This window comes from Nyctereutes procyonoides, unplaced genomic scaffold (genome assembly GCF_905146905.1).
Source record: "Nyctereutes procyonoides isolate TBG_1078 unplaced genomic scaffold, NYPRO_anot_genome, whole genome shotgun sequence".
NCBI lineage: Eukaryota > Metazoa > Chordata > Mammalia > Carnivora > Canidae > Nyctereutes > Nyctereutes procyonoides.
Window position 1 is genome coordinate 12300716 of NW_026575144.1, and position 14487 is coordinate 12315202.

At 41.6% G+C, this 14487-nt stretch overlaps 1 protein-coding gene across 11 annotated transcripts in view; it reads right to left on the bottom strand.

The window, feature by feature from the left end:
• Window positions 1-14487, bottom strand: part of SIPA1L2 (signal induced proliferation associated 1 like 2) — a 212977-nt gene that overhangs the window by 146869 nt on the left and 51621 nt on the right. The window contains exon 3 of one of the 11 annotated variants that reach the window (XM_055308735.1): window positions 14302-14410. The exons of 9 other annotated variants lie outside the window; for them this stretch is intronic. The gene's annotated coding sequence lies outside the window, so the exon portion shown is untranslated. Of the gene's footprint in view, window positions 1-941; window positions 1017-14301; window positions 14411-14487 lie in introns of those variants that run through there. One more of the 11 variants, XM_055308736.1, reaches the window with a different exon arrangement.

Consider the following 14487-nt stretch of genomic DNA (forward strand, 5'->3'; position numbering starts at 1 on the left):
ACTGCTTTCAAAGTCTTTCAAATAGGATTAAGCACAAATATGAATACATGGATACACGTTTAAATAGGGAAAAAAAAATAGGCAAGGTGGAAGAGGTACTACCAAATCCACTCACTAGGTATTATTTTAAAGTACTGAGTGCAGGCAGGGGTGCCTGGGTGGCTCAGTCAGGTAGGCGTCTGCCTCACCTCAGATCATGATCTCAGTGTGCTGGGATGGAGCCCCACATCGGGTTCCCTGCTCAGTGGGGAGCCTACTTCTCCCTCTCCCTCTGTTCCTTGTTCATACTCTCAGTCTCACTCTTTCCCCCCCACCCCCTGCAATGCAGTAGTGGAACAAGCAAACCTAATCCATTGGGTCGGGGGGACAAGTAAAGATGAGCAAGAGCAGTTAGGATTAGGGGAAAATCAAGTATGAATGAGAAGCCCTCTATTCCCCAGCTAGGTGGCCTTGGACAAACTGGCACGCATCTCTGAGCTGCTTCCTCCTCCTCTGCATGCAGTGATAAAGGAAGGGGGGTTATAAAGCAACCTGTAGGACTGGCAGGAAGGTTTAAGTGAGATAACCTAGGGTCTGTGTCTGGGATGTTGGTATCTCAAAAGTACAAACACAAAACCATTCTCTCATTCTCCCCTGGAAGAAGGTTTGTTTTTATTCTCTGACTCAGATCCAATTCTCTCTCCATCTCGAAGATGAAAAAGTTCGATCTGTAACACCACGGAACTTAAGGTGTCTGACAACTTTAACATCCAAAGACTGGAAGGAGCACAGGGTGTGGGTGCCAAGTGGGTTTACTGCTCCCTGCTGCATGGGGGCCGGGGGGGGGGGGGGGGGAGGGATGCGGCAGGAGCCAAACCAACTGAAGATGTGCCCTGAGCAGGTGGAAAGTAACTGAAAATGTACAGCATTAACGCCCACACTGACAAACAAGGAGTACTCACAGCAAGAGCTTCAGGAATTCACCAGGAGGAAAGAGGTCCTGGTGGGAGGTGAGATGTGAGCAGGGCCTCAGAGAAGAGTTCCACTCCATCTTCAAAGAGAGAAAGGGCAGTGTGCTCCAGGCTGTGCAGAGCCTGGCGGAGGCTGATGGATAAGTGGGTGTGGCAGGAGCAAATGATTCATCACCAAGTGAACATTAAAAGCAAGAGCCAGAAAGACTAGTTATTTAGCTCAAGGGTTGAGCCTTAAAAAGCCAGGGAGAGAAATTTTAACTTTATCTTGAAAACAACAGGTTTTAAAGTCAGAGAAAGGTTTAATTTAGGTAAAGTAAGTTTTTATCGTTTTTATATCAATGTGTAGTATTTACATAAATACTGTATCTAGCCTAGTGCCCAACAAAGAGTGAGCAGTGATTAAATGTGTGCTTTTGTTAGTACTGATAACAGTATATTTATATATATATGTATATACACGGCGCTTCTAGAGCATCCAGTCTTTCCTGACCTCCTTAGGACAAGAACTGGAGCCATGAGAGGGGTGGCTCTTGCTATCTTATGGAATTGGTGTCTAACTTGGAACGGGTAAGCAGTGAGGACTTGTTGAATAAAAGAATGCATCAGTGAATGGATTATCAAGGCAGATACAGTGTTAGGGAAGAAAAGGGGAAAATGAAGAAGGAAAGAGACAGGAACAGTGGGCTGAAAGCAGATTCCTATACTTCACGCCACTCACATGGACACTACTATGTGGGTCCCCATCTCAGGTCCAGCTATTCGTGGGAGGCATCAAGGAGAAGCAGCCCACTCAGGATTTCAACAGAGAGGCTGCTCTACTGCCTACTATATTTATATAGCTAACCCCTAAACAACACTGAGGTTTACAGGCCCTGATCCCCACACAGTCCAAAGTCCATGTGTAACATCTGACTTCCCAAAACTTAACTGCTAATAGCCTACCATTGACCAGAAGCCTTACTGATCACATGCAAAATTAACACGTATTTTATATATGTATTCTATACAGTATTCTTACAGTAAAGTAAGCTAGAGAAAAGAAAATGCTATGAAGAAAATCCTAAGGAAGAGAAAAATACACTAACAGAACTGTATATATCATAAAATTCTGCATAAAAGTAGACCTGTGCAGTTCAAAGTCGTGTCATTCAAGAGTCAGCTGCACTCTTCCCCTGCTGCACCTCCAGCGAACATTTTCTTCTCCTTATAAATGTCTCAATCCTCTTCTACTATTAAATTCATTTTAAAAATCCACCTTTTCTGCAATTTGCATTTCCTGTCATTACCAGACTATAAATCCCTAAAGTACAAATATACATGTGTATTCACTACAGAGTTAGAGACTTCAAGGAGTGATCAATCAAAATTTTCTGATTAACAACAGATAAAGCACCAACAAAATCAGACTTCTGGTTTCCAGTGTTCATTCTTTCATTCAAGCATGCACTAAGCATTTACTTCTTGGCTGCAAGGCCTACAGTGCATGAGGAAAGGCACAAAAAGTGTGAGCCCTGACTTCAGGAAGCTTCTAATCCAGTCACAGAGGAAAAACTGATGTACAAATTTTCCCGCAAATTGCTTTCAATCTCATCTCTAAGAAAATCTTTATTTTTCCAACACAATCACTAGTAAGAGCAAAATGGATACATCCTGGACTCCTGTCTGTGCCTCTGAGAGGTCTATGTTAACAAGTGCTAAAATTACTTAATTGCAGCCACAAGAGCAAAGGAGAAAAGAAGGAAAAAGGGAAGAAAGATGTACGAGTTAGATCTGAGACAGGACATATCAGTTAACAGGACAAGATGTGTACAACCCAGAGGAGACCTTCAGGAGAAGACAGGGACACGGCTGCACTAAAATAATAATGTTATATTAGGAAATGAAATATTTACACTTAAAGTTCTATTTTTAACAAACTTACTTTAAATAAGTTTGTTGTTTCAAATAAGTTTCCAATATCCAACCTTTCAATGGGAAAACTCTTTCCTGCGATGCTTCCCTACAAACAGTCCTCTTTTTCTTTCTCAAAATACCGTGCAGATGTCCTTTGGTTTGCTGTTGCAAGAACACTGGTCTAATGAAGAGTGAAACCATTATACACATTAACTAGAGCACACTATTTGTGTCATGCACACACACTGCGACACTATGACACACGTGGGGGATGTTTTCTTTCTAGAAATGTGATCTGCATCCAGCCTGTGTGTGTTGTGGGCGTCCCTGGCCTTACAGCTGTCGCCGGTGAGCTGGATATTGTTCCCAGGCATTCCACAGAGTTTGTCAGTTTAATTTTAGCAAAAATCAAATGTCCCCTGTTTCTCTCCACAAAGTATTTGGCTTGCTTCCTTATAATAACATCCTATGGAATAAGAGCAAATAGGTTAAACAAGAAGTTGAATTTATACATTTATGTACCTTAATTAGCCCACATTGGCAGAGGCTTTTACTTTAAAATCAGACACAACACAAACATCCAAAAAACTTCTAGGCTCTACATCACATCACTAATCTCAACAGTACTGAGAAAACAAACCACACTCTTATCAAACAACTGAAATCACCCAGCAAGATGTATTTATCTTGCAGTTTTGTAAGCCCCGTACCCAAAATTAAACAGCAAAGTCTTTCGGACTCAACAATTTATCTCCAAGGTAACTTAGGCCAGAGTGGGAAAGCAGGTATTTGTGGAGGAAAGTGCAGGTAATTCGACCCACAATGACATGCTTTGCCTGGCCAGTGCTACCCTGGAGCAGCAGAATCCCATTCTGACCTGTAACGTCTCCAGGTATGCGAGCAAGGGCAGGTCTCCTTCTCATAAGGACTTCTGAAGGTAGACTCTACCCAAATGCCACAGACCACAGAACCTAAAATTACTCTGCCATAGGCAGACTCTCACTAAATCCAAGACCAGGCAGAGAGTGACAAAGCCCCCAACTGCTAAATGTAATCTAATAATTTGCATATGTAAAGATAAAGGTCTAGACTATGACATCAGCTTCACAGAAAAATCAGCAGATTCATAAAAGAACCAACTAGCCCACTCAGTCTTTGGAAATCCCAAATAAATGAATAGATGAAAAGGACATAACAGCAGGAGAGAGCAGGATTCTATATTGTCAGTCCTAGAAAGCGCAAAAAACATTTCTAAATAAAAGCATTCTGTGAATTCTCCCTTATAGGAAAGTATGGGGCAGAGTGGGGGAAATCCATTCATCACACGGGTGTTAACTCATGAGGGCATTAACTAAGAAGCTGCTTCCCTAGCAACCTGGATACTGCTACAATGTCCTGGAAGAGCATTCTGAAGTAAAGACAAGCCAGAGTTAACCCAGAAGACTGTCAACAGCTCAAGGATCACCTAAACTTGGTGATAGCCCCTGAACAGCTAACACAGGATTCCTTAGAGATGACATTACAGCCAAAGATAGCAAGAGTGTCCACAGTCTGAAATGTCTACCGCAAGAATTCAGAATCCACTGAGCTATTCACGAGTTCACTGTGTAGACAGTAACTAAAGCTGCTATCCCTGCCTATTCGGAAAACTAACAAGAGTAATGAAGTGAGTATAACTGAGCCTCTATCATCAGCATCTGGCTGGCAGTCCTAGGCCCTCCAAGACCCCCCAATATCTACATCATCTATTGAGAGCCCCAGGCTTTCTCATGGTGGTGGTACTGCTGTTGCTTAAGCAAAGATACCCAAATAATTTATTTTGTTGAGATTTTTACAAGAAAAGACCCCCAAACTTCTTGCCTTCCCTCCTTTCAGTGATGAGGCAGGGCCACGTTGAGGCTGAAACAGCAAGATGAAAATTGATTCTGTAAATGTGCTCTAATGCCACAGACCCTGGTGACCATGGAATCCTGCAACTGGGGTAGCTATGAGCACAGGAACTTCACTCAGATACGGAGAAACCAGACAGGTAAGTCTGCAGACCAGGAGAAACTAACAACAGGGACAGAAGCAAGATAAAGTCAGAAGAAATTCCATGTCATCAGGAGCTGTTTTCAATGGTACTTGAGAAACTTTGAACTTTTGCTTTGTAAAACAAGACATCTTATCCTCTCTTCCACAAACACTTAAAAAAAAAAAAAACCAAATTGAAGGCCTCCAAGTTAATGAATATCAGGGGTCAGACTAAGTCTGCAAAAAATACTGATAAGATGATTTACCCAGAAAAAGTTACACTACACAGAAAGAAAGAAAGAAAGAAAGAAAGAAAGAAAGAAAGAAAGAAAGAAAGAAAGAAAGAAAGAAAGAAAATGATAAAGAAAGAAAGCTTACTTCAAACTCAAAGCTTTAGACCCAGATATACCAAAATCTCAATAAGTACGGGATAGAGGAGGACATTGGAAAGGCCAAAGAGACACAAGCCAACACTTATCACAGCCCTGGGGCCACAGTCAAGAATGGAGAGTAAATCCTAATACCCAACCAAGGTAAATTTTCACTTGTGCTCCATCATCAAAAGAAGATTGCTAAATGCTAAAGAGGACAGCTCAAAACAATGGGATAGATGGAGGTGGAGGCTGGCATAGCACAGTGCTTGTCAAATCCATGGTAGGTGATGGTGGAAGTTTGTGGACCTGGTCTCTTGTACATCTCCCACAATCAGGATGAATGGGAGGGAGTAACATACTGAATGCCTGCTCCACGAGGAAGGCATTCTATTTTATGTTAGTCACCCCAGGATTTGGTTGCCAGTATCCCCATGAAATGTGAACACAAGAGGCTCAAAGAGTTAAGGCAGCTATTCAGTCCTGGAAGCCACAGGCAGCAGGAGCAGGTGTTTGATTCTGGTCAAGGCAGTACAAGATCTCCCTGCGTGTCTTCACACATGCATCATTTTCTCTCCCAGCCCCACAGAACACCAGGTCCTACCAAAGTGTGACTTCAACTAGTCTTTCCATCCCTGTCACTGGCCACTATGGACTTCTTGATTGTCCCCACAAACATTTTTTTCTCTGGCTAGTATATCTTCCGTGTGTTCTCACTGCCTCGGGGAAGACATGACACTAGCCCTCTCCTGTTTTCTGGCAGACATGACCCAATATTACCATTACTTACCTACATTCTTGTCTCTCCCACTAGACTGAGAACCTAGAAATCAGAAAACTCTACTCAATTTGGTATTTTCTCATCCTGCCTAACAAGGTACCAGCTTCAGTGAAGATTAAAAAAAAAAAAAAAAAAAAAGGCAGCTAAATGCAATATTGCCAGCCAGCCCAGAGCTGAATAGTGTCAGCAGGCCAAACACCCTGTATGAGCATGACACTGTTACGTGACCTGTCAATAGATAAGTCATACATTTAAAAGACTTAGGTGGAATATCTTTATATAAATTATTATATCCACATCAACAAAGCAATGTTGGTATGGAGAGCAAGCCAAAACAAAGAAACAGCCTTACTGGAAAAAATGACAAGCCTTAACGGCATTGTTCAAACAGAACCCTACCTGGAAAGTCAGTTGCCGTGGGCTTTCATCTTGTACAATAAAACCTCCCTGGAGAGTTGAGAAATAAGGAAAGATCTCCCTCTGAGATTTAAACTTTAAAGACTGAGAAGCCCCAAAGCCTCTAAGATCTGACTGTATGTATCCTAATTAATGGCAAAATATAATTTGGAAAAAGGGGTTTGGGTTGGGCACTCGGGATGTGGAAAGGGAGGATACTGGAGCAAATGTTGGCATCCAGAGGAGCAGGAACTTCAGCCATGAAACAACAGTCTCTCATGACACCCTTGCCTGAATCCAGTGACTGCTCAGTCCATCAACATAATCCTCTTCTCATTGCAAATATGCCAACCTCCAGATCTCTGCCTACCTGTGGACAGAATGTGGGGACTGAGAAGAGGTCCCCATGATTACACTTTTTTCTGTAAATTACTACTAAGTGGGCACTCTGGTCACATACTCAGGTTAGTGAGCTTAGTTAATGTGATTATAGGTCTACAAGACAGATCCCATCTCAGTGCACTGAAAAAATATTTTTTTAAATTTTTCTGAATGCCAAATAATGTCTATCACCCATAAATGTCTTTGGAAGAGTTGGCTGGCATTTCTGCCGGCCGATGCACTATCTTACATACTCATTCATGTTTTCTTCAAAGCCCTACAATGTGTGAATCATGTTTTAGAGGGACATCAGTTTTGGTCAACAGATTTGTTTTTGTCTTTTGTTTTTATCAAACAGACAACAATTTACTCAGCAAGACTCACTGTCCTGGTGTAAAACTAAACTCTTACCTCTCAGGGTAGAAATGTCATACAAATAGTTTGGCTTTCCCAGTACAGAGGTAACTCTGCCTTAGTCAGGCTGAAGCTAATTCCAGAAAAATTTAATTTGCAAAAGCCAGCCCAAGGCTACCCTGATATAAATTCACTTGATGTGTTAATTTCACACTTTAGAGTCCTCATCCCCTTGGTGGGTGAGTGATCTCAAGTATGTGAAGTAGCACAGGGACTGAATTTACAAGTCATTTGTAAATTTACAAATTTACAAGTAACCTCGGACATCAACCCTCCACACCTGAAGAGAGCCAGAGTCCAGCTTCCACCCTCCTGCCTGCCAGTGGGAAAGCAGGGATTATGACCCAAAACAGCCAGGCTAACTAAATTATTTTCATTATGCAGAGCTCTTATCACTGGGAACCAGCATCTCATTTAATCAAATCTTTCTTCCACATCTTCTTCTTCCTCTTTTTTTTTTTTTTAAGATTTTATTTGACAGAGATCAAGAGCACAAGCAGGGGGAGTGGCAGAGGGAGAAGCAGACCCCCGGCTGAGCCCAATGCAGGACTCGATCCCAGAACCCCAGGATCATGACCTGAGCCAAGGGCAGATGTTTAACCAACTGAGCACCCAGGCATCCCCCCTTCCACATCTTCATACAGAAGGGACAGTTCCAATATGGGAAAATAATGATAGAAATGCAATCGGCTCCAGTTAGATCTAACAGGTAAAAAGTACTATGGGCTCCACAGCCAAGGGTACCAAGCCTGGGAACTACACAGGCAAAGATTGCAACCTCTATTTGCCCAGGTCTGTGTTCTTGAAAAGAACTGTGACAGCTTCAGTAAAATAAATCCATTAAATGTTCTGGCATAAAAACACTTTATAAAGACCATGAGGTAATGAAATGAGCAATGTTAGAATGCTTTAATATATATATTAAAATATATATACAGAATGTTCACACTCTATAATACAACTATACACGGATACACAGACACACTTAACTCACAGAAAAAAAAAAGATGATATTATCAGTTTTCATCATTGGGTTTGGGTACTTGGGGTGATTTTATTTCCTTCTTTCTATCCAAATATTATATATGGGATACACATTACTTTTGACAGGGATACCCCTATAAAGCAAAGCTGCCTTTGGATATAAGCATAAATATCCTCAATTTATCAGTAAGAAGATCTAGGTCTTACTTTAAATCAGGAAATTGTTTGAGTGAGTTGTGATGCTTCTATGGGAAACTAATCTGTTACAGATATAAGTTGACTCCATCTGTTTATCAGGGGAATAAAAGTTCTGTGATCCAGGGAGGGTAATACCTACGTGTCAGCAAATCCATCTCGAAACAAACTTCATTCCTGTTGAATCCTCCTAATTCCTTCATGACTTTTAATTCCTGCCGACCCCTTTATCTATATTTCACACAGAACTGTTGGCCTTTCAGGGCCCACAGAATTAGCTCAGAACAGAATGATCCCTATATTTTGCCAACAAAGAAACCTACTTCGAGTTCAAAAGTAAGAGTTCTCCTTGGGACACTCCTGGCATCATGGCAGCCAGCAATCCCATTCCGGGGTCCCACCAAACTGTTTGGATGGAACCCCTTGGCTAACTCAGACCCCAAATCACATTCCTGAACCAGGCAGTTAATAAGACATCAGTAATCTGGTTATTAGTAATTTATAACCAAACAATAACATATGAAAGAAGCTGTTCTTCCCTGTCAATCTTATACTCCAGTGGTCTTTAATAAATCCCTTGGAAATATAAAATGTAATTCAATCCTCTGCCAATCAGCTAGGGAGGCTAGGGAGTACTCACAGCTCCTATTAAAAGGGCATAACTCCATGGTGCCTGGGTGGCTTAGTGGTTGAGAGTCTGCCTTCGGCTCAGGATATGATCCCGGGATCCTGGGATCGAGTCCCACACTGGGCTCCCTGCAGGGAGCTGCTTCTCTCTCTGCCTGTGTCTCTGCCTCTCTATGTGTCTCTCATGAATAAATAAATAAAATCTTTAAGGAAAAAAAAAGGGCATAATTCCTCAGGAACAGGAAGGTTTTCCAGGTATGGCTTAGTCCTCACAGGAGGGACATCATTGCTTATTAGTCAACGTGGTCGGCAGGAAGAACCTCTAACTCTCCACCGCCTGTGCATCTGGCAGCTGTGGGCAGAAGGGACAGCACTGAGCAGGAGGCTGGCCCAGGCCTGGAGCAGGGTACGGCCTCCAGCCTTCAGGAGGCTCACTGGCAAGGCCTGGGATCATGATGCAAGGCCTCTCCCACAACAGGCCTCAGACCCAGACTGTGTTGGTGATAAGTTCTAATATCAGCCAGAAATGGAAGCTTCTAAGTAGATATAATTTTTCAAAGGGGACAGAAGCATGAGAAGTAAGATTACTATAAAAGTACCAAAATAAAAAGCTAGGATATAAGAAATGTAAATTATTCTATTAAAGATATTGGATTTTAGAGCCCAGATATTTAGGAGGAGGAAAAAGAGTAAATAAGAACACTTCTCAAGCTAGAAGTTTAATAGATATAAAAGAAGCCTTTTTTGAAGCATGAAGCTTTCATTCATCAAATATTTATTAAGTACATAGCACCTGTCAGACAAACACACCATGACCATTACACATTTGTGCACACATATAAAAGAGTCACTCCCTACATGTACCAGTTCCTGGGAGGTACATCACAATCCCCACATCAGTAAGATAAAGTCAGTCAGACAGAATGAATTCCTGGACCTTTGTGATAAATGCCATAAATGACCTCCTATCCTCACAGATCAGCATCTTTCCAACTCCAAATAATTATTTATCACTGTTAAAAGAGAATGAGGTTTAAAGTAAATTTCAAGAACTCAGCTATGCTTCTTTTAAATGGATTTGCAAATGTGCGTCTGTCACCACGTGACCAGAATAAGGACTCTTATGTTTTAGGCATTTCCTTGCCAGACTCTGACCAGCCCCGTAATATACCTGCTGTGTCCAAGGAAGCATACTTGTATTATCATCAGTAGGCAAAGCTAACTAGAATATCCATGCAACACAAATGTGAGGCCAACAGCAAAATAATACACTTCACAATTCTTTCAATACACAAGAATTCAAACTGGATCTCATATTCATTATCTTTGAGTTTGGTCCTGGAGTGGGTGAGTCCATAGATCACCTATCCATCCTATGCTCCTCTCTGTCATAGAGACACAACACACAGAGTCTCCAAGAACATGAAATGGAAAACTAACATGTGTGTCCAGGGTAAATAGCCCTGTTAACTTTCTGGTCATTTCTGCAATGTCTATATTCACTATACATCAGCAGAGGATACCTGTCTTCTATCTCTGACTGGCATGTCTTCCATTGTGACTCTGGCTAAGTTCCTCATCATCGCTGGGCTTTGAAAGTCTCATCTGTACTATGAGGTTTGGAGCTACAGGGGTGATTCCCAAACATTCAACCGGCACACAGACAACTGCATCAGAATGACCTTGATGAAAATTCCATTTACTAGCTTCCACCTTAACCTACTGAATCAAAGTCCAGGGGCAGGAGAAAAGGGGACACAGGGCAGCATGTGGAGTGGGCCTGGGAATGGATAGTTTGACAAAGGCCAGTGGTGGCTCTTGATATGGAGGTTTGGAAATTATAAACCATCAGGGCTGAAGGTAAAGGGAAGGCCAGAGTGCCAACCACCTGTTGTGTTCCCATTGCTCCAGCTCCCCTCTGACGCTGGAAGAGAATAACTATGGCATGAACATGGATGAGCAGCAAATCCCCACAGGGGTTTTGGAAAGTATGGGACCTGAGAGAAATACTGAAGAAATGGAGGAAATTGTCCAAATGTAGTTGGGAAAACAAAAATCTTCCCCTTGACAAGATAGGTCAGGCCAACCCCACAGAGTGACATGAATTCCCAACAGCAAGGAGAATCGTTAATTTGTAACGCGAGCAGAAAGGAGGAGTTAAAACCCATGGGTATTAAACCTAAAAGTCATCCAAGATGGCTCAGAGTCTATCCCCTCACTAAGCACTGCCAAAGAAAATCTTTACTTGGCTAATTGCCTGGTTGTGAATTAGTTTGGGTATGATCTTTATGAAGATGCGTACTCTAAAAAGTCAAAGCTATACAGCAGTGATTCTAATATACTGCTCATTATGACATTTTAATGACAGGAGAAACAATAAAGGAAGACAAGAATTATAAATAATATGTAATCTATTATGCGGACACTTTAAGGACATCACATTATTTTACAATGAGAGATTGTTTTTCCATTACAACTATGAGGAACTTCATGTTTCTGCCTCCTAATGGATTGATGCATATTTCTGACAATGGATTAGAACCCAGCAAGTTCTGATGGCTGCTTTAAAAACAAGTTTAAACTAACATTTAAATGGTATGGGTTTTATCTGTTTAATCCTTTTGATAAGCAGAACCAGACAATGGTATCCCCCCAAGGGGAAGGAAAGCACATCTTTTTAAACAGAGAGCAGAGATTCTAGAACAAGAAAATGTTTCACGTGTTCATTCCCCACCCAGCACTATAAAATATGCACATTTCAGTGCATTTTAAGAGGAAAAGGAGAAGAAATAAAAATTAGCAACCGAACAAACACCTGTGAAGCAATGTGTCTGGAGAGCTGGTACACCGGATTAGAGGTAGGTACACATCTGGCATCACCTGACAGATCGCCAAGCCTCTGCATTTTTAGGCTATTCAGACTCTTTATAAAGAAGAAACAAACAAACAAAAATGCTACACGCTTGAACTGTGAGGCGGGAAAGCCTACTTGTAACTCAGCCCTTGTCAGACCAAATCCAGCAGAGCCTCAAAAGGTTCAATAGCCTTTTTATAAACCTATTGTGTGGATTAGTGCCTAAAAATAGTATGGTTCAACAGGCAGATCACACCGAGGAATAATTCCTATATACTCAACTGCCAAACAACAGACAAAGGAATGGCAAAGAACACCAAACATACTTGTGGGCAGCACGGAAGCCCCTGCGGTCGCCCCCTCCATGGATCCCTCTGGGTTCCCGACCTTGTCTGAATACCCAGGGACCCACTGAACCATTCCAACCTAGACGGGAGAGACCGAGGTGAGGGGGTGGACAAGAGGGCACAGATTCTACAGGATTTTAGATTCTACAGTACTCATGGCTACTTTCAAGAGACTGCATTCACCTCACCAAAACAGACATGACTGACAGTGCTAATGACACGATTGTAACAAAGGACCTTCCAGGTCTCCCCTAAACTAATGCAAAATTTTCCGTCTCCCCTGCTTATCAGCATCAGCTGGGAAGGCTTAAAAAGATACAGAGCTGGGAAATTCAGTCACAAATCAGTTGCTAAATCAGGCCCTGATATTCTGAAAAGCTTCCTAGGTGATTCGGATGGGTAGCAAAGAGTGAAAACCACTGCTTACAACAACAAAGGCTTTTAGGCCAAGTTAGGTCCACAGCCCAGGTCAGAGGCGGCAAGATAAGCCAGCTGGGAAAGGGTAAGCATGAGGCACTCCACTTGCAAAGGTCCGGCCACCAAGATGCCACCAGTACTACATTCCTAGACACCATTCCTGGAAAGAACAAAAGTCAACTTACAATGGGCTACTATGAAATAGTCAGATAAGATCATAAGAGTAAAAAAATCACAACCTCAGTTTTAATAATACTTAATCCCCAGTTTGAACTTACTGTTTACTTTTCCTTCTCTCATTATATTTACAAAAAAAGAGACTCTACCATGGATTTTTATGGCGGAGACAAGATGAAGCCAAGATGGGAGAAGAAATAATAGTGTCTTACCAACAGATTTCAGTTGGTTTTTCAGATAAAATTGAAGGGAGATAAATAAAACAACAGATCAGTTGTAATAAGCACTATCTCGCTGGATTCAGATTAAAATCTTACAACAGATTATTGTATCCTTTTAGCCAATATCGAAACTGGTCATATAAAAGATGAAGGAAATTGCCCAGGTGACATTAAGCTAATAATCTGACAACCTGAGTGGCAAACTCTGTCACTGACCAAATAAAGGTTCTTTTGCCTTCTTGTCACTAACTCATACTATTTGCACAAGCTCATTTGCCAGATGTTTTTGTACAAATCCATGGGAGTCAGCACAGACTCAGGCTAAGAGCCAGGTGCTTACATGCAAGTGCCCTGGGCATCTCTGTCCTTGGAGCACCTGTGTCCACAGGGCAGGATAGACAGTCACGGGAGCCATTCGTGTTTAAGGAGAACATACCTGCCAAGGGCTTACAACAAGCCTTAGAATAGAAAAGTGCCCACAGGTGCTGGCTACTATTATCACTATATTGAGTGTAAGAGAAAATCAAAGAATCTGATATCAGAAACATGCTCACAATTGTTAAGTAATTAAATATAAAAACTTAGCGTGTTTCACAGCACATGTAGACTCCAAATAAACTGCCTTATACAAGCAATGACTGCCATGACTTCATGTCACTTGTGCCTCAAAGTGTGGAGGGGACCAGAAGACCTCAGATCCTACAACATCCCAGACTGCAGAAACGTGGGAGGTATAAGGACGGTATAAGTTTGGAAAGACACCCAGTATGTGATGGATCGTCTCCACCTCTATCAGACACATGGCTAATTACCATAGAATTGCTTCTCTCAAGGAAAAACAGTTATTTTAACTTTAGAAAGTCTTAACATTATCCATTGTTCTCATTAGCTTCCTTTATAAAATCTTCCACCCATATTTCCTCCAGAGAAATGTTTAATAAAAACAAACAAAGGAAAGAAAATACAACATGCTGAGATGTAAGTTACCAACTTACAATGCGTTTTGTGCAAGAGTCCTGCTGGCAGTCAGGTTCATGAACTAAGAAGCACATTAGTGGCTTTTCAGTAAGGGAGCATTCAGAATTATGTCTTTATAATATGAGACTTCAAATGTTTCCCAAATTAATAACTCTCCAGAAGACTTTTGCAAAGCTGGACATCACACTGTAAACATTTTATAATGGAATTCCTAATATACTGACTTTACTATTCATCCCATTCACCTTTCAGAGGTCATACGGAACTAAGCAGCCACTTGAGGTAAAGATTCAACCAACCAGGAAAAGGTCCAGCTTTCATGACGCTCAAGGGTTAAGTGAGTTTTGAGAGGCTTGCTACTTCAAGTGGGTGCTGGGGCCATGGTCAGGTCACTCCTTCAACATTTATCTGAGAATCAGAACATACAATGATTTGTTTCTGATGATTCTTGTACACATTGAGGTTTTGCTAGGATTCTATTTGGT